This window comes from Choloepus didactylus, chromosome 12 (assembly GCF_015220235.1).
Source record: "Choloepus didactylus isolate mChoDid1 chromosome 12, mChoDid1.pri, whole genome shotgun sequence".
Taxonomy (NCBI): Eukaryota; Metazoa; Chordata; class Mammalia; order Pilosa; family Megalonychidae; genus Choloepus; species Choloepus didactylus.
Genome location: NC_051318.1, coordinates 20,055,175 through 20,076,843, shown reverse-complemented (window position 1 = coordinate 20,076,843; position 21,669 = coordinate 20,055,175). Strand labels below are relative to the sequence as shown.

General features: G+C 38.0%; 1 protein-coding gene across 1 annotated transcript in view; it reads left to right on the top strand.

Annotated features, from left to right (window-relative positions):
- RNF17 (ring finger protein 17) overlaps positions 1–21,669 on the top strand; it is a 179,264-nt gene that overhangs the window by 87,795 nt on the left and 69,800 nt on the right. The window lies entirely within an intron of this gene.

Sequence of the window (21,669 nt, the reverse complement as noted above, 5' to 3'; positions counted from 1 at the left end):
CCCTAAATTTATATATACATATATATAATCTCAAATTTGTATTGTTAGTTCCTATAATTTTTTCCTCAACTCTAAACCTATAATATGTCCAGTTGAATGTACCTGAATTTTTGGAACTCATAATCTTCCCCTTATATAAGCTGTTGTTGCCCTCATATTTCCTATTTTAGTAAATGACACCAATAATCCACCCTATTGCTCATGTCAGAAAATCTGGGAGTTCTCTGAAATGCTTTCTTCATTGTATCCTGTCCCTCTTTATTTGGTCAGTCACTAAGTTCTGATTCTGCCTACCTAAATATTCTTCAGATTAGACTTTTTTTCCTATCATTTTTGTCCTAACATAGACTGTCACATCTTGCTTATGGAATAAGAAATTCATTGGGACTTCTTTGCATGCTGTGAAATGGGCTACTGGGGCCCAAAGATAAGGATAAAGAGATACTAAGTACTCCACATTCTAAGTGGAGGCCAGACATCCTGTCTAGAGCTTGAGTTAGTCAGACCTTCTCTGCTACCCTGACCATACTACCCATTCCTTCCCCCACCTCCAGATTGGGGGTTGGGAGTATGGACAGGGAATTGTTAGTGTCACAAATACAGTTGTCAGCCTGGTGCCGAGGGCAGTGGCATTTCTCTTCTGTGAGGAAGAGGGGAGGGTAACTAAGGGATGCTTTAAGAGAATTAATTCAAAGAGGAAAGGGAAACTAGCATATCATTCTCCATTGGATATCTGCTTAGGCCACAGACTTTGGAATTTTCCCTGTTCTTGGGTCAGGAAAAATAGAGGGAAAATTATTGAAGTTATTAGTCTAATGAAGAGTAGAGCGGCTTTTCCTTCCATTTCTAAGGGACCCTAAAATCAAGATAATGATCCCAGAGATTGAGAGTGCTTCTAAGGTAAGGACACTGGCATCTTATTTCTAGGTTGAATGTCTGCTTAGGCAGCCCCTTGTGCATACTTGAAAAGAGAATTGGGATGAGAAATAGCAGGGTAGAGCATAAGTGCAGTAGTAGAGTAGCCTGCATTCCTGTTTAGAGAAATATAAATTTTCCTGGGTTCATGTGGATACTTTGAAACATACCAGGCTTGAGCCATTGTGCTAACCCACCAGTGCAGGCCCAGATTTAAGAGGGTAGAGTGGGGTAAGAGAGTGGGAGGGATGAGGAGAGTTGGAAGCCAAGACAAATCACATTTTCCACAATAGGGACTTATGCAGTAGGTGGCCCCCAAGGGGTCCTCTGAACAACTCCCACATATACCCCTCAAAAATTCTACACATAATATCTGGATAGCAACCACATACAATGTCTGTGAGTATAAGCCAAAGAAGCAGGAACCTCTAGCAGAGGATTGCAATCACATGCTCGTAATGTGGCCATTCTTCTCCCTGACCTACAGCACAGGAAAAACTAGAGCCAATGTTGTAGGGGGCCTGTTCTTTTCCTACCATAGGTCCTGAGGGACGGAGGGAAAGATATGAGAGTAAACATTTAAACTATATTGTACTGCGTTTGCTTGTTTTAAAAAGTCAAGTTTATTGAAGTATAATTTATATTCAGTAAAAATTCACCCTTTTAAGGTATGCAATTGACATCATGTGACAAATATGTCAAACATATTTGACAAACATATATAGTCATGTAACTGTCATCACAGTCAAGATATAGAACATTTCCCTTGTGCCCCTAAAACAATTCCTTCTTGCCCCTTTGTAGTCAATTCCCTGCCTCCACACCTAACTGCTGGCAACCACTGACCCATCTTCTGGCCCTATAGTTTTTACTTTTCCACAGCATCACGTAAATGGAATCATACAGTTTATTGCCATCTGCCTCTGGCTTCTTTGATTTAGTATAAAGCTTTTGAGATTCATCCATGTTGATGCATCCATCAGTGGTTTGTTCTTTTTATTGCTTACTAGTATTCCATTGTATGGATATGACAAAATTTTGTATGTTCACCAGTTGATGGACATTTGGGTTATTTCCATTTCGGGGCTATTTCATGAATAAAGCCACCGTAAACATTTGCATACAGGTTTTTGTCTATATATATTTGTATGTGTATATGTGTGTGTGTGTCTGTGTATATATATATACACATATATATATATGTATGTATGTATGTATGTATGTATTCTCTTCTCGTGAGGAAATACCTAGACTGGGATTGCTGGGTTGTAAGTTAAGCATGTGTTTGATTTCATAAGAAATTGTTTGCCAGTTAACTTTACTATTTTGCATTCCTATCGGCAATGTATGAGAGTTTGAGTGAGATCAAATAGTATTTATCCTTTTGTGTCTAGCTTATGTTACTTAAGGTTCATTCATCTTGCAGCATCTATCAGAACTTACTGCTTTTTTACAGCTGGGCAATATTGCATTGTATGTGTATACTACCTTTTGTATATCCATTCATCTGTTGATAAACACTTGGGTTGTTGCCATCATTTGGCACTTGTGAATAATGTCACTATTAATATGTGAAAAATATGTCTTAGGGGCCCTGCTTTCAATTCTTTTGGGTATATACTTGGAAATGGGTTTGATGGATGATATGGTAGTTCTAGGTTTAATTTCCTAGAAACCACTGAATTGTTTTCCACAAGTCTGCACCATTTTACATCCCCACCAATAATGAATGAGTATTCCTATTTCTCCACATCCTCTCCACCATTTGTTATTTTCTGATTTTACAGTAATAGCCATTCTTGTGGGTGAGAAATAGTATCTCACTGTGTTGATTTGTATTTCCATAATGGCTAATGATATTGAGCATCTCTTCATGTGCTTGTTATTGGCCATTTGTACGTCTTTTTTGGAGAAATGTATATTCAGGTTTTTTGACCATTTTTTAATTGGGTGGTTTGTATTTTTGTTGTCTTTTTTTATTTTTTATTTTTTTATTGTATGATTCCATTTATATGTCTAGAATAGGCAATCTGTCGAGTCAGAAGGAAGATTAGTGGATACCAGTAGCTAGAGTGAAGAGGGAATGAGGAATACTGCTAATGGGTACAGGATTTGTTTTTAGGGTCATGAAAGTGCTCTAAAATTGGATAATGGTGATGGGTGCCCAACTCTGTGAATATAGTTAAAACCTGCATTGTACAGTTTAAAAAAGTGGATTTTATAGTATGTGAAATATATGTCAATAAAACTGGTATTAGAAAATGGACCACAGACCCAAGCATAAAATGTTGAATTGTCCTTTGTTGTTTTGTTGTAGAGTGTGACTGTTTTTTAATTGGGTTGTTTGTCTTTTTGTTTCTTTATATACTCTGGATATTAAACCTTTTTTGGATATGTGGTTTCCTCCCATTCTGGAGGTTTTTTTTTTTTTCTTTTTTTTATTTTTATTGAGATTGTTCAGATACTATACAACTATCCAAAGATCCAAAGTGTACAATCAGTTGCCCACGGCACCACCATACAGCTGTGCATCCATCAACACAATTATTTTTTTTTTCAATTTTTAGAACATTTTCACTACTCCAGAAAAGAAACAAAGGAAAAAAAAAGGAAACTCACGTCCTCCCATACCCCTAACCACATCCCCTCCTCCATTATTAATTCATAGTTTTGGTATAGTACATTTGTTACTGTTGATGAAAGAATGTTAAAATACTACTAACTGTAGTATATAGTTTGCAATAGGTATATATTGTTTCCCTTTATGTCTCTCTATTATTAACCACTAGTTATAGTGACATACGTTTGTTCTAGTTCATGAGAGGGATTTCTAATTGTATAGTTCATCACGGACATTGTCCACCACAAGATTCACTGTTTTATACATTCCCATCTTTTAACCTCCAACTTTCCTTTTGGTGACATGTGTGACTCTGAGCTTACCCTTTCCACCACCTTCACACACCTTTTAGCACTGTTAGTTATTCTCAGTACATGCTACCATCACCCCTGTCCATTTCCAAATATTTAAGTTCACTCTAGTTGAACATTCTGCTGATAATAAGCAACCGCTCCCCATTCTTTAGCCTCATTCTATATCCTGGTAACTTATATTTCATGTCTATGAGTTTACATATTATAATTAGTTCATATCAGTGAGACCCTGCAATATTTGCCTTTATGTGTCTGTCTTATTTCATTCAATATAGTGCCTTCAAGGTTTCTTCATCAACCCAATTCTTTTAAGATGGTTTTGTTCAAACACTGTACATTCTGTCCTAAGTAAACAATCGTTGGTTCCCCATATAGTCACGTATTTATGTATTGAGCACCATCGCCACTCTCTATATAAGGACATTTCTTCCACAAAGACGGAGGAAGAGTCAAAGAAGGCAGAGAGGCAAAAGAAAAAGGCAAGAGAAAGAGAGAAAAACAAACAAACAAAAAAACTTGATAGCTAGAAGGTGACAAAAGGAAAGAGAGCATTAACCTAAAGTAGAATAAAGAGTCAGACAACATTGCCAATGCCTGGAGTCCCATACCCTTCCCCTATTCCCCACCCTACCCCGCATATGCATGTAGCTTTGGTATATTGCTTTTGTTACATTAAAGGAAGCATAATACAATGTTTCTGTTAATTCTAGCCTCTAGTTTGCATTGATTGTATTTCCCCCCAATCCCACCCTATTTTTAACACCTTGCAATGTTGACATTCATTTGTTCTACCTCATGTAAAAACATATTTGTACCTTTTATTGCAATTGTTGAGCACCCTAGGCTTCCCTGAGTTATGCAGTCCCAGTCTTTATCCTTCGTCTTTTGTTCTGGTGTCCCACATGGTCCTAACCTTCCTCTTTCAACCATATTCACAGTCATCTTTGTGTAGTGTACTTACATTGCTATGCTGCTATCTCCCAAAATTGTTTTCCAAACCTCTCACTCCTATCTTTTCCTTTCTGTCTGCAGTGTTTCCTGTAGAGCAGATACCTTGTTCACAAACTCTCTCATTGTCTGTTTGTCAGAGAATATTTTAAGCTCTCCCTCATATTTGAAGGATGGTTTTGCTGTATATAGGATTCTTGGTTGGTGGTTTTTCTCTTTCAGTATCTTAAATATAGCACCCCACTTCGTTCTTTCCTCCATGGCCTCTATTGAGAAATCCACACATAGTCTTATCAAGCTTCCTTTGTATGTGATAGATCGTTTCTCTCTTGCTGCTTTCAGGATTCTCTCTTTATCTTTGACGTTTGATAATCTGATTATTAAGTGTCTTGGCGTAGGCCTATTCAGATCTGTTCTGTTTGGGGTACGCTACGCTTCTTGGATCCATAATTTTATGTCTTTCCTAAGAGATGGGATATTTTCATTGATTATTTCCTCTATTATTGCTTCTGCCCCCTTTCCCTTCTCTTCTCCTTCTGGGACGCCAATGACATGTAAATTCTTGCTTTTCATTTTGTCTTTCAGTTCCCAGAGACGTTGCTCATATTTTTCCATTCTTTTCTTTATCTGTTCTTTTGTGTGTAGGCTTTCAGTTGCCTTGTTCTCCAGTTCCTGAGTGTTTTCTTCTGCCTCTTGAGATCTCTTGTTGTATGTTTCCAGTGTGTCTTTCATCTCTTGTGTTGTGCCTTTCATTTCCATAGATTCTGCCAGTTGGTTTTTTGAACTTTCAATTTCTACCTCATGTATGTCCTGTGTTTTCATTATACGTTTCATTGCTTTTGCCATATCTTCCCTAAACTTTTTGAAATCACTTATTATTAGTTGTTTCAATTCCTGCATCACAGTTGAAGTGCAAGTTTGTTCCCCTGACCGGGCCATAACCTCATTTTTCTTGGTGTAGGTTGTAGTTTTCTGTTGTCTAGGCATGGTTTCCCTGATTGCCCCAATCAGGCCTCCCCAGACCAGAATGGGCTAAGGTCCCAGAAGGAAGAAATATTCAGTATCTGTTTTCCCTGAGGGTGTGTCTTAGAAAATTGGTACACCCTCTGATGCCTCCGGTCACTGTGCTTTTCTGCCCAGCAGGTGGTGCCTGTTAACCTATAATTCTTGACTTGGTATAAGTTCAGAATGAAAGGCAGGTAGTAGAGTTGGGCCCCACCCCTTTCCTCTTAGAGAAGATAGACGTCCTAGGGGGAGGTCATTAGCATTTCAGTGGTCTCTCTCTGCCTGTGCTATGCTCTTGTCTGGGTCACAGAACCGGAAACTGAAAATGGCTGAGGCTTTATCCACTGAGTCGAAAAAGGAACAGAGCTAGTCCAAGGTGACCCTCTGGCTCTCCAAGGTAAGTCATCACCCAAAGCCTCTGTCTACTTGGGGATTCATACTCATAGTGAGCAGTTCCCACTTGCTAATTAAAACCCCAGTTGGAGCTCAGCTGAGCTATCTATATTTGCTTGCTGGGAGAATGCTTCTCTCTGGCACCATGAGGCTTTGTAGCTCGGGCTGTGGGGGAAGGGTCTCTTGATTTGGATCCGCAGTTTTTATTTACAGATTTTATGCTGTGATCTTGGACATTCCTCCCAATTCAGGTTGGTGTATGGTGAGTGGATGGTCACGGTTGTCCCCCCGCAGTTATTCCGGATTATTTACTAGTTGTTTCTGGTTTTTTTTAGTTGTTCCAGGGGGACTACTTAGCTCCCACTCCTCTCTATGCTGCCATATTAGATCTTCTCCTGGAGGTTTTCTTTTTACTGTATTGATTAAGTCTTTTTATGCCCAAACATTTTTAGTTTTGATGAAGTCCCATATTTCTGGCTTTCCTTTTGTTGCTCATACTTTTGGTTTAAAGTCTAAGAAACCATTGCCCAACAGAAGATGTTGAAGATGCTTCCTTAAGTTTTCTTCTAGGAGTTTGATAGTCTTGGTTCTTATATTTAGGCCTTTGATCCATTTTGAGTTAATTTTTATATATGGTGTGAGATATGGTTCACCTTCATTCTTTTTCATATGGACATCCTGTTTTCCCAGCACTGTTTGTTGAAGAGACTGTTCTTTCTCCATTGAGTGGACTTGGCACCCTTGTTAAAAATCAATAGGCAGTAGATGTGAGAGTTTATTGTTGGCTTCTCAATTTGATTCCACTGGCCTATATGTCAGTCTTTATGCCAGTACAATGCTGCTTTGATTACTGTAGATTTCTAATAAGTTTTAAAATCAGGAAATGTGAGTCCTCCAACTTGGTTCTTTTTTTCCCAAAATGGTTTTGCTCTTCACGGACCCTTACACTTCCATGTTATTTGATGATTGCCTTTTCCATTTCTGCAAAGAAGACTTTTGAAATTTTGATTTGGATTGTGTTAAATTTATAAATAGCCTGGAGTAAGAATTCACATCTTAACAACATTTGGTCTTCCAATGGAATATCCTTCTAATATATTTAGATCTTTGATTTCTTTCAGCAATATTTTCTATTTTCTGTTTAAAAGTCTTTTATATCCTTGTTTAAATTTATTCCTAGGCTATTATTCTTTTCATTGCTGTTGTAAATGGAATTTTTTTCTTGATTTCCTCTTCAGATTCTTCATTACTGGTATATGGAAGCACCATTGATTTTTCTGTGTTGATACTCTACCTTACCACTTTTCTGGGTTTGTTTATCAGTTCTAGGTACTTTGTTGTGGATTTTCAGGATTTTCTGTATATGGGATCATATCATTTGCAAATAGGGAAAGTTTTACTTCTTTTCATATTTGTATGCCATTTATTTCTGTATCTTGCCTAATTTTTATAGCTAGAATTTCCAGTACAATGTTGAATAACAGTGATGGCGGTGGATATCCTTGTCTTGTTACTGATCTCAGAAGAAAAGTTTTCAGTCTTTCACCATTAAGTATGATGTTAGCTGTGGATTTTCATGTATGCCCTTTATCATGTTGAGTTAATTTCCTTCCATTCCTACGTTTCTAAGTGTTTTTATCAAGAAGTGGTGCTGCCAGTGTTCGTAGCAGCATTATTCACAATTGCCAAAAGGTGGACGCAACTCAAGTGTCCATCAACAGATGAATGGATAACAAAATGCATTTGATGTGTGTGTGTGTGTGTGTTCATAAAAAGGTACATACACAGAATGGAATATATTCAGAAATAAAAAATGGATGATCTATACGATGGATAAATCTTGAAAGACATCATGTTGAGTGAAATCAAAAAGATACAAAAGGACAAATACTGTATGATTCTACTTACTTGAAATAGCTAGAATATACAAATTCACAGAGACAAAATAGATTACAGGCTATCAGGGTGATGGCAGTGGGGAATGGGGAGTTATTGCCTAATGGTTACCGAGTTTCTGTTTGGGGTGATAAAAAGTTTTGGCAGTGGATGGTTGTGATGCTAGCACAATATTATAAATGTAATTAATGCCACAGAATTGTACACTTAAAATTAGTTAAAATGAGAAATTTTGTGTTGTATATATGTTACCATAATAAAAAATTTTTAATTAAAAAAAAAAAGTGGTGCTAGATTTTGTTAAATGCCTTATCTGAGGTAATTGAGATGATAATGTGGTTTTTTTTACCCCTTCATTCTGTTAATGTGGTGTATTACATTAATTGATTTTCTTATGTTGAGCCACCCTTGCATAGTTGGGATAGATCCCACTGATCATGGAGTATAAGTCTTTTAATGTGCCTTTGGATTCAGTTTGCTAGGATTTTGTTGAGGATTTTTGCATCTGTATTTATAAGAAATATGGGCTATAATTTTCTTTTCTTGTGTTGTCTTTATCTGGCTTTGGTATGAGGGTGATGCTGGCCTAGTGAAATGAATTAGGGAGTGTTCTCCCATCTTCATTTTTTGAAAGGGTTTGAGCAAAACTGGTGTTAATTTTTCCTGGAATGTTTGGTAAAATTCCCCTGTGAAAGTATCTGGTCCTGGCTTTCTTTGTTGGGAGGTTTTTGATTACTAATTCAATGTCTTAACTAGTTACTGGTTTGTTGAGATCTTCTGTTTCTTCTAGTGTAGGAAGTTTGTTTCTAGGAATTTGTCCATTTCATCTAGGTTATCTAATTTGTTGGCATACAGTTGTCCACAGTACCCTCTGGTAGTCCTTTTTATTTCAGTACAGTCGGTAGTAATGTCCCCATTTTTATTTCTAATTTTGGTCATTTGTGTCCTCTCTTTTTTTCCTTCATCAGTCTATCTAAAGGTTTGTCAATTTTATTCATCTTTTCAAAGAACTAACTTTTGGTTTGGTTGATGTTCTCTATTACAGCATTTTATTCTCTATTTCATTTATCTCTGCTCTAGTCTTTGTTATTTCTTTCCTTCTGCTTCCTTTGAGTTTCGTTTGTGCCTCTTTTTTCTAGCTCTTGCAGTTTTGAGGTTAGGTTTCTGATTTGAAATCTTTCTTCTTTTTTAATGTAAGACTTTCCCTCAGCACTGCCATCACTGCATCCCGTAAGTATTGATATGTTGTATTTTCATTTTCATTCTCCTAAAGATATTTCCTAATTTCTGTTGTGATTTCCTCTTTAACCCATTGGTTGTTTAAGAATGTATTGCTTGATTTCTACATGTTTGTGAATTTTCCACTTCTTCTGTAACTGATTTCTAGCTTCATTCCATGTGGTCAGAGAAGACACATTGTATGATTTCAATATTTTTAAATTCATTGAGACTTGTTTTGTGACCTAACATATGGTCTGTCCTGAAGAATGATCCATGTGTGCTTGAGAATTCTGTTGTTGTTAGTTGAAGTGTTCTGTATATGTGTTAGGTCCAGTGGCTTAAAGTGTCATTCAAATCTTGTATTTCCTTATTGATCTTCTGTCTAGATGTTTGTGATGGTTTGAAGCTGTTATGTACCCAGAAAAGATCATGTTCTTTTCATCCATTCCTGTGGGTTTAGACCTATTATGGGTGGGACCCTATGATTAGGTTATTTCAGTTGAGATGTGACCCACTTCATTCAAAGTGGGTCTTAACCCTCTTAAGGGAGTCCTTTATAAGAAGATAAAGGACACTCAGAAAACAGAGAGAAACACGCAGAGAAGCTCACAGAAAAAAAACAAAAACAAAAACAGAGAAGTTGAGAAAGGACGCACAGAAAACAGAGAGGAAACCACTGAAGCCAGAAGGTGAAAGTAATGAAACCCAGAGAGAAGGACCAGCAGACACCGACCATGTGCCTTCCCATGTGATAAAGGTGTCCTGGATGCTGGCATCCTGTTTTCAGAGGCCAGGTATTGTCCTGTTGATTCCTTGAGTTGGACGTTTTCATGACCTAAGAACTGTAAAATTTAAGTTAATAAAGACACATTGTGAAAGCCAACCCATTTCTGGTGTTTGGCATTTTGTCAGCTTTAGCAAACTGAAACAGTGTTCTATCCATTGATGAAAGTGGTGTACTAATGGTTTCTACTATTAATGCAGAACCATAAATTTTTCCATTCAAATCTGTTGGTATTTGCTTCGTATATTTTGGTCTCTGCTGTTAGGTCATATATATTTATAATTTACTACTTCTCATTGAATTGACTCTTTAATTGGTATATAATGATAATCTTTGTTCTTCATAACTGTTTTTGACTTAAAATCTATTTTATCTGATAGTATAGCTACCCCAACTCTCTTTTGGTTACTACTTGCATGATACGTTTTTCTCATCCTTTCACTTTCTGCCTACTTATGTCTTTGAATTTAAGGTGAGTCTCTTGCAGAACAGCAAATAGTTGGGTAATGCTTTTTTATCCATTCTGCCAGTCTCTGCTTTTTGACTGGGAGAGTTTAATACATTTAATTTAAAGTCATTAGTGATAATGCAGGATTTTCTTCTGCCATTTTGCTATTTAGTCATTGTTAAGTGTTATACCTTTTTTTGTCCCACAGTTCTGCCATTAATGCCTACTTCATATTTATTTGATTTTTGTAATGTACCATATTGAGTCCGTTTCAGTTTCTTTCTGGATATAGTTTTCATGTATTTTCCTTGTGGTTACCATGGAGATAAAATTTAATATCCTGAATATATAAAAATCATATCTGAATTGTTACCAGTTTGACTTTAATAACATCCATATAAATTGTTCCTATACTCTTCCATCTCCCCACCTTTTTTGGACTTGTTACAAGTTATATCTTTGTACATTGTATGTCCAAAACAATAGATTTTTTTCATTCCTTGTTATGCATTTGCATTTTAACACCTGTAGGAAGTTGGAAGTGGAGTTATGTATCAAAAAATACAATACAATACTACTGGCATTTATAATTACCCAAATGATTACCTTTAACACAGATCTTTATTTCTTTATGCTGTTTTGAACCACTGTCTAGTGTCCTTTCCTTTCATTCTGAAGAACTCCCTTTAGCTTGCTGAAGACAGATCTAGTGATGATGAACTCCCTCAATTTAAGTTATCTGATAATGTCGTAATCTCTCCCTCATTTTTGAAAAAAAGTCTTGCCAGATATAAAAATCCTGGTTGGAAATTGTGTTCTTTCAGCACTTTAATTATTTCAGTCCACTGCCTTCTTGCCTCCATGGTACTGATGAGAAATTGACCCCTAATCTAATTGGGACTCTCTTTTCCTTGCAGTTTTCAAAATTCTCTCTTTGTCCTTTTCATTTGACAGTTTGATCAGTGTTCTGGTTTGCAAATGCTGCTGAATGGAAAATACCAGAAATGGATTGACATTTATAAAGGGGATTTATTAGGTCACAAATTTACAGTTCTAAGGCCATAAAAGTGTCCAAACTAAGGCATCAATAAGAGGATACCTTCACTGAAGAAAGGCCAATGGCATCTGGAACACTTCTGTCAGCTGGGAAGGCATGTGGCTGACATCTGCTGATCTTTTGCTCCCAGGTTCTGGTTTCAAAATGGCTTACTCCAAAATGTCTCTGGGCGTCCATTTCTCTTAGCTTCTTCCTGTCAGCTCCTGTGCATCCTTGCTTATTCTTCCAGGGTGTTTCTCTCTAAGCATCTGGAGGTCTTCTCTTAGCTTCTCTGAGGCAAACTCTGGGCTTCATCTCTTTTCTTAGCATCTCCAAGCATCTTTCTGTCTGCATTTCCAAGTGTCTGTGTCTTTGTCAGTCCCTGAGCTCTCTTAAGGACTCCAGTAAACTAATCAAAACCTACCTTGAATGGGCAAGGTCACACCTCCTTGGAAATAATCTAATCAAAATTTCTCACCCATAGTTGGTGGGTCACATCTCAATGGAAGCAACCTAATCAAAAGATCCCACTCATAATAAGTCTGCACCCACAAGAATGGATTAAAAGAACCTGGCTTTTGTGGGGGACATAATAGATTCAAACCAGCACAATCAGTATGTGACAGGTTGTATTTTTCTTCATGTTTTTCCTGTTTGGTGTTCTCTGGGCTTATTGGATGTGCATATGCATGTCTTTTGCTAAATTTGGGGGGTTTTCTGTCATTATTTCTTTGAATATTCCTTCTGCCCCTTTTTCTCTTTCTTCTCCTTCCAGGACTCCCATAATGCATATATTGGTATGCCTGATGGTCCCCCAGAAGTCTATTAGGTTATTTTTAATTCTTATAATTCATTTTCTTTCTGCTTCTCAGCCTGACTCATTTCAATTGTCTTGCCTTCAAGTTTACTGATTCTTTCTTCTGCCAGCTCCAGTCTGTTGTTGAAACCCTCCTGGGAATTTTTCATTTCAGTTATTTTGGTCTTCAACTCCAGTAATTCTTTTTGGTTCCTTTTTAAAATTTCTTTCTCTTTATTGAGATTTTTATTTTGTTCATTGTTTTCCTGATATCCTTTAGTTCTTTCTCTGTATTTTCCTTTATCTCCTTGAAAAAATTGAAGATCAGGTTTTTAAAGTCTTTAACCATGATGTCCACAGTCTGATCTTCTTTGGTGTTTTTTGGATTTTTTAATCCTCTTCCTTTGGATGAGCCATCATTTCTTTTTTTTTCTGTCTTGTAGTCTCCTGTTGCACAATGTATATTTTAATATTTTAAAATACTAACTTTGGGTTGTATCCCCTGAGATGTCTGTTTCTTGATTTTGTAACCAGCTAATGATATGACACAGATTTTCTTGCATGTCGGCCCTCCCATCGAGGAGTCCACCCAAGGCACATACAAGTAAAGGATCCTCCCTGTCTTTTCTGGGCCTGTCTTTTATCCTGGGCTTGTGTTGCTAGTTGCTTAGGAGTTCCCTGTTGACCTGAGTTTAAATGCCCCCCCCCCCCCCACTTCCCAGGAGACAGACCTTCTCCCTACCCTGGGTGTTTAAAGCAGGTAAGGCTTTGCCCCAGGCTGTCTGCCTCAATTGTTTCTTCTACTGCTTTCCTTGTCTCACACTGCTTTTGCTTGGAGAGCAAATTTGGGGAGTTGGCAGAGCCACACCAGAGAGTTTACCAAGTCAGTCTTTCCCAGTCAGAGTAAGGCCATAGACATACAAAGGAGCACCAGCTGGCTCCATACTGCCTTGGAGATGGGATGAGGGAAGGGCCAGGAAGGGCACCAGGAACTCCTTTCGAAGCTTCCCCAAGTTGCATTTTCTTGACCTGCCCAGCAAATGCAGCCATTCAGCTGTCCTCCACAGCTCTGAATAAGCAAATTTTCTTTAAGTCTCCTCTGCCACCTTTGTCCATGGTGGGTTGGAAAAATGGCCACCCTCACACCCCAGTAGTCCAAAGTCACTAGTTCAAAACCATGATCAGTAGTCAGCCCATGCCCAATCCCCAAATCTTCGGGAAGGTCATTTTTATGTCCCTTTCCGGCACCATCAAGCTGTACCAGGAGCCAGACTCCACTACAGCCTGCCAAGAGAGTAGAGGATGGGTGCTGATGACCACTGTGCAGAGAGAGCAATTTACTGATATTTACCATAGTTTTCCAGTTTTTTCCTCTTGTTCATCCCTGTACACAGTGTAGTGTTCTACTGGACTCCGGAGTTCTAAAATATTTGATTTAGACAGTTCCTGCCTGCTTACTAGTTGTTCTGGTGGAGGGACTGATCTTACTCTGCCATCTTCCCACAATCCTCTCTCTCTTACCGTTTTTTTTTTTTTTTAAGTGCAATTTTATTGGGATGTATTCACACAGCTTAGAAACCATCCAAAGATCATGCACACAGCCCTATGATCAAATTTAGAACATTTTCATTACTCCAGAAAAGAAATAAAAAGAAAACAGAAAACCCTAATACTCCCATACTCCTTATGCCCCCATATTATTGACCCATGGTATTGGAGTAGTAGATTTACTACTGTTGATGTAATAAATGAGTTAATGAGTATTAAAATATTACTGTTAACTATAGTCCATAGTTTGCAAAAGGTACATTTTCCCCATATACCTCTCTATTATTAACTCCTTATAATAGTGTCATACATCTACTCTAGTTCATGAAAGAACTTTAAATATTTGTACTGTTAATCACAGAAATTGTCCACTGCAAGTTTCACTGTGTTATACATTCGCATGTTTTAACCTCCAACTTTCCGTCTGGTGACATATGTGACTCTAAACTTCCCCTTTCCACTATATTCACACCATTCAGCACTGTTAATTATTCTCACAATAACATGCTGTCATCATCTCTGTCCATTTCCAAACATTTAAGTTCACCTAGTTAAATATTCTGCTCATACTAAGCAACCATTCCCCATTCTTTAACCTCATCTTATATCTTGGTAACCTATATTCTATATTTTATGTCCGTAAGTTTACAGTGAGATCATACAATATTTATCCTTTTGTGTCTGACTTATATCACTTAACGTAATGTTTTCAGGGTTCATACATGTTGTTGCATGATTCAGGACTTCATTCCTTACTGCTGAATAATATCCCATCATATGTATATACTACATTTTGTTTGTCCATTCATCTGTTGATGGACAATTGGGTTGTTTCCATCTTTTGGCAGTTGTGAATGATGCCACTATGAACATCGGTGTGCAAATGTCTGTTCTCATCCCTGCTTTCAGATCTTCTGGATATATCAGATTGCCGGGTCATAAGGCAGCTGTATACTTAGCTTCCTGAGGAAGCACCATACCATCCTCCACACAGCTGTAGTATTTTACATTCCCACCAGCAGTGAATGAGTGTTCCAATTTCTCCACGTCTTTTCCAGCACTTGTAGTTTCCTGTTTGTTTACTAGCGGCCATTCTAGTTGGTGTGAGATGATATCTCTTTGTGATTTTGATTTGCATTTCCTTAATGGCTAGTGAAGCTGAGCATCTTTTCATGTGCCTCTTCGTCATCTATATTTCCTCTTTGGAGAAATGTCTATTCAAGTCCTTTGCCCATTTTTTAGTTGGATTGTTTGTCTTTTATTGTTGAGTTGTAGAATTTCTTTATCTATTCTGGATATCAAATTCTTATCAGATCTGTGGTTTCCAAGTAATTTCTCCTGTTGAGTTGGTTGCCTTTTTGCTCTTTCAACAAAGAAGCACTGAAATATTCACTTTTGAGGAGTTCCCGTTTATCTGGTTTTTTCTCAAGTTACTTGTGCTTTGGGTGTAAAGTCTAAGAAATAACTGCCTATCACTAGATCTTGAAGATGTTTCCGTTCATTTTCTTCTAGGAGTTTTATGGTACTGGTTCTTATATTTAGATCTGTGATCCATTTTGAGTTAATTTTTGAATAGGGTGTGAGATAGGAGTACTCTTTATTTCTTTTGGTTATAGAGACCAGTTCTCTCTCTTACCGTTTTTTAAAGCTGCATTTTCTTGATTTGGCACTTGCCTAGTTACGGCAACCCTTTAATAAAGGTTGATTTCTGAGGATGGTGGCTCTGCCAGTTTTTGCTAGTTGTCCGAAGAATCTGTGGTGGAGCAGCACCCTGGAGCTTCTTATGCCACCATCATGGTCCACCAGACAATCAGTTGATTTTTAACGAAGATGCCAAGGCCATTCATTGGGGAAAAGATAGTCTGGTCAATAAATGTTATGGGGCAGACAGATATCCACATGCAAAACAGATGGTCGTTGCTCTCACCTTACGCTATACATAAAAATTAATTGAAAATGGATTATAGTCTTAAATATAAGAGCTAAAATAGTAAAACTTTTAGAAGGAAACATGGGAGAAAAATCTCTGTGACCATGTCTTAGATAAAGATATCTAAGATACTATACCAAAAGCACAGTTCATAAAAGAAAAAAAAATGAAATTTGCATCTTAGGATAATTCAAAACTTTTGTACTTCAAAAGTCACCATTAAGAAATTGAAAAGACAAGTAACAGTTGGAAAATATTTGAAAAACATATATCCAATAAAAGATGTAAGTCCAGAATTCAAAGAATTCTTAAAATTCAGGAATAGGAGAGACAATCCAATTAAAAAACACATATTCACCAAAGGAGGCAGAAATGGCTAATAAAAACATGAAAAGATGATCAACAATATCAGTCTTTTGGGACATGCAAATTAAAACCACAGTGAGATACCATTTCACACCCACTGTAATGGCTGTTATAAAAATAAAAACACAATTTGTAGTGTTGGCAAGGATTTGTCACAGCCCTTATACATAGTTCGTTGGAATGTAAAATGGTATTGCCACTTTGGAAAGCAGTTTGGCAGTTTTCCAAAAAGTCAAGGTACCATCCAACCCAGCACTTCCACTTGTAGGTATTTGTACTGGTTTCAGTCTGTTATGTACCCCAGAGAAGCCTTTGTTCTTTTAATCCAGTCTTGTGGGGACAGACCTATTCTGGGTGGGACCCTTTGATTAGGTTGTTTCCATGGAGATGTGACCCCACTCATTCAATGTGGGTTATAATCCCCTTCCTGGAGTCCTCTATGAAAGGATAAAAGGCAAAGACATTTTGGAGAGAGCTCAGAGAAACTAAGAGAGACAGAAGCCCAGAGACGTTTTGGAGAAAGCCATTTTGAAACAAGAACCCATTACCAAATACTGTACTCAGTGATGAATAAGGATAGTTTTTGCCTTTAAGGATCTTAGAGTGTATAACAGAAAGGAAAGATGGTCATGCTTATCTTTCAGTGTGATCCATACTATGCTAAGGGTAGTCACAATGCTATGGGAATCCTAGAGGGTTTGCCCCTAAGAAGTTTCATCTAAAGCTGAATTCTGTAATACAACTAGGCGTATAGGAGAAGAAAATAAAGGTGTGTTCAGGAATTGTTAGAATACTCACACAGGTAAAGGACAAAGTAAAAGGTTGTGGGGGTCAGTATGATAAGAGAGAAAGCTGGAGACAAAGGCAGAGACCAGAAACTTAAAGGGCCTCAAACACTGATAACCAAACTAAAGTACTTTTCATACATTTAAATGTGTTTGACCTTTATCCCATGAGAAAAGGAGATCTAATAAAGGATTTTAAACAGAGAACTGAGAGATTTGCATTTTAGGAAACTCACAGGGCCTGAAAGATTTAAAAACAGAAGGAGTTAAGATGAAGTGGATACTAAAGACTATTGAGATTATAGTTGTTTAGGAATATAAAAAAATGAGTAGATTATGAAATATTAAGGTGGTGAACATTATACACTTCACTATTTATTGTACAGCAGTGGTGAGGAAGAGGCAAGAGTTGAGACTGACTTTCACGATTGCTGACCTGGATCACTAAGTGAGTGGTAATACAAGAATAGGGAACAGTGGAGTGAGGAGCAGGTTTGTTGGGCCAAGTGGAGATGACATTTCCTGTAGGCATGTTACCTTCTGTGGGCATGTTACCATATGCCTCTGGTGTACTGAAGTGGAGGGAGAAGTCTTTGAGTGGCAGACCTCATGCGGTGGCCAGGCAGCCTTTGCAGTAGTGTGAGTTTGGCGGCTGCTTTAATTTACATAGGAATTGGAACACCTGGTGAAGGCTGAGAAACAGGAGTAGCTAAGGAAAATGGATTAGGCAGGCACAATCGCAGGAACTGCTAATTTTGAACTGCCTGTGTTTTGTAGTCAGCAAGGACAGATCCAGGTTTCGTGGGTGGGCCTTAAGTTTATACGGTTTGGGAGATCCTCTTTAAGAAGATGAATACAAAATTGTGACTAAAATTAGGCAGAAGTGATGTTTATGTAGACTGAGAAAAATCACAACAAATTATAGGTTTTCAAAAGCTGATACACAATGTCAAATACTACAAAATTAAAACTCATCTCTAAAATGTTTTTCTTCTTTATTACATTTTTTAGCTCTACTGATCACCACTTCAGATGCCAGATTTTGTTCTATATTCCCTATAGAGAGAATAGAAAAGCAATTCAGTGTTTTCTCTAGCATGGTTGACTACAATTTGATAGTTTTGGGGAGTTTCTCAGATCCCCAACTCAGTTATTATTGGTAATATAATGTAATTTTTTAAATTGGCAAGTTTAAGAAAATCTGTCATGTTTTTTTCATGTATATGTACATAGTACACACACATATACCTTACATATATGTGTACATTATACACATATATATGTACATAATACTATTTCAATAATTTTCAAGTTTTCTTGTATAATTATGAATCTTAAATACAGTTTGAATTGACAGCATTTACCAATAGGGTGACCATATAATTTCTCAAATATATTCAAGAATGAAAGAGGGACACTGTTATTCTAGGCCAACAGGCATAAACTGGGTGGTATGGTCACCCTACTCATTAAACAGCTTGTCTCCAGCATCCTCATTGTAGTCGTATATTATGAGTTTTGTGTTCAGCCCTGTATCTTCATGTTGTGACACCAGGAAAGCAGGACTATTTCTAGAATCTGTTCCTTTTCTAAGATGGCTAGCAGTACCCAAACTCTACAGGGAAGTGGTTATGAGCCATAAAACTATATCCCACTAAACCCAAACTAAAGATATTTTCAACTCAACTTCCCCTTAGACAGCTCTTCAAAATGCTGTGGCTGGTACCCAACACAGGGACAAATTTGACACAGGGAAAGTAGAACTAGAAAGGGACAGTAGTCTTTCCCCAATTGCAGTTAAGGATAACTTACTTTTGCAGATTTTACAAAAACACCTTGCTTTGGTCAATCTCAGGGGACCTATGTGAGTGAGGGGTCTTGAATCTTAAACTCAAATAGTTTCACAGTAAATCCATCTCTGGTACTCTGGTAGCTCCAACTAATCTCCTTGCCCTCTCAAACTCGGATTTCTGTTGTCGACTACTGCAAGTAAACCCAGTGTTTCATTGTATCTAGCTCATCCCAAAGAAGAATTTGAGGATCCTTTGTCAGCACCTGCCCTGATCACCTAAGGATTGAGAAGACAAGAATGTCAAGTACTATAACCTAGACTCTCATTACACCCAACTGTATTATGAACAGTGCCCACCATCCTTTACGAAATAAAAAGTGTCACCCAAATAATCTGACCCCTACCTGCCTGAAATCTTGCGCCATCTCAGTTGGCTTACTGAGTCAAAGCCACATGTTTAGTTCCTGGAATGCCTAGATAACTACTACATCTCCTTTTAAAATCTCAGGTGAAATGTCACTTAATCAGAGAAGTCTTACCTAACCCCCAGACTAGATTAGATTTTGTTGGCCTGTGCCCTTGTTCTTTTCCTTCCTCTTGTCCATAATTATAACTTATTATTTGTGTAATTATGTAAATTTCTTAGACTCACTCCATGAGGACAGAAACCCAGTCTGTCTCTGACATCTCATAGTATATTGCGGGTTGCTGGTGCTGAGTTCCAACTTGGCGGGCCGGGGCCAGGGAACCTGGTCAGCGCCCTCCACAGCCCCCCCCCCCCCCCGGGAACCTGGCCAGCCCCTGGAGAGGGTAGTGGACATGGGCAGTAATACCCTCCACAGCCCCCCGGGCCTGAGAAAGTGGAGCCGGCTACAGGCCCCACCTCCCTCACCCAAAATACAACTGTTAGAGGAAGCTTGCCAGAGAAAACCGCCCCCTTTATCTTGCCCGCACACTCCCCGTTGCCAGAGCAACTCCCCCACCGCCAGTGCGCATACACCGTTGCCAGAGCAACTCCCGCCCCTTTTCAAACGACCTCCGCGCCCTCTCAGAACCAATCCTAGCCTTTATCCCCTCAGCATTGCCATGTAAGGACCCCACACCCCTAACACCGACCCCGCCCTCTTTGCCACCCTATATAACTTGTGCTCACCCCTGAATAAAGGCTTTTTGTTCTACTACCTTGAAAAGAGAGTGTCTCGCGTCCCTCTCTCGCCGCCCTCCACACCTTGCACGCCTCCGCCGGGGACTCGGCCAAGTCCCCCGCCTCACCTTCGCCTCCGGGAAGAGCTGCCGCCGGTACCCCTCAAGCAACGCTGAGTGCAGAGGGTTCCGTGGCTGCACGCCCCTAGCTGCGACCGCAGTATATGCCGAGTAAATATTAGCTGAATGAAGGATATGAATGTACGGATCTGGAGCTCAGAAAGATCTGGTTAGTTGATAGATATGGGAGTTAGCAGCATATACACGATATATGAGGCCAGGAAAATTAATGAAATCATCCTTCTCACCATTTATAGTCAGTCTCCCTCGATGAAGATGTAGCCCTAAAGATTAACACCTATGAGAAAGAAAGAGAAGACCAAAAACTGGTAGAAGAGGGGCATGAGTTTGAAGAAAAACCAGAAACGAAAGAAAGACATTTCAAGAAGGAAAGAATAACTAGTCCTGAGAAATAAGTTATCTAAGAACTGAAAACTGTCCATTGGATTTAGCAACAAAGACTTTTAGTAACCTTGGTTAGCTGAATCTCAGCTTATTGTGAAAAGAAGTTTTTCCTTTACCTTATAGAAATAAAAAAAAAAACCCTGATATTCTGTGATTAGAGTCTAAATTAATCTGATTTATGAAGATTGTAAATACTTCATTCAGTAACTTTGTTTCTTAATAGCAATTGTGTTCCACTTTCATTCTTATTAGTGGAGGGACTGATACTTTTAGCAAAGAAGTACTCAAGTTATCAAATAAACTGAATAATAATTCTGTCCCTTTGTGAGTACCTAATTTCAATCAGAAGAGGTGAACTTGTGAGTATAGTTGGTATTTGAAGATGTATTTTAGAGCTTTGTTTTCAACTTAGCTTTCTTTTTTTCTTTTTCTGCTTAGTTTGGTTTTGGTTAAGAACTTTTTTTTTTAATATCATGACTAAAATTGCTAAAATGATTAATATCAAAACAAAGAAGCACTTAAATTATAGCTAAAACTTGTTTATTTCTACATATAAACAAATGCATATGCAAATATTTTGCAAAGTATTATTTTTTAATTCAATTTTATTGAGGTATGAGCATATACTATACAGTAATCCACAGTGTACAATCAGTTATTCACAATACCATTATATAGTTGTGTGTTCATCACCACAATCAAGTTTTGAGCACTTTCATTACCACACACAAAAAAGAAAAAGAATCGAAGTTAAAGTAAAAAAGAACACCCAAAACATCCCATATCCCCCATCCCTCCCTGTTATTCATTTACTTTTTGTCCTCATTTTTCTATTCATTCTCCATACACTGGATAAAGGCAGTGGAAGCCACAAAGTTTTCACAGTCACACAGTGTAAGCTGTGTAATTAGTTATATAATCATCTTCAAGAATAAAGGCTACTGGGATGCAGTTCAACAATTTCAGGTTATTTCCCTCCAGCTATTCCAATACACTAAAAACTCTAAAAAGGGATATCTATATAATGCATAAGAATAACCTCCAGAATGACCTCTAGACTCTATTTGAGATCTCTCAGCCACTGAAACTTTATTTTGTTTTGTTTATTTTCCCCCTTTTGGTCCAAGAAGGCTTTCTCAATCTAGTGATTCCAGGGCCAAGCTCATCCCTGCAAGTCATATCCCACATTGCCAGGGAGACCTAC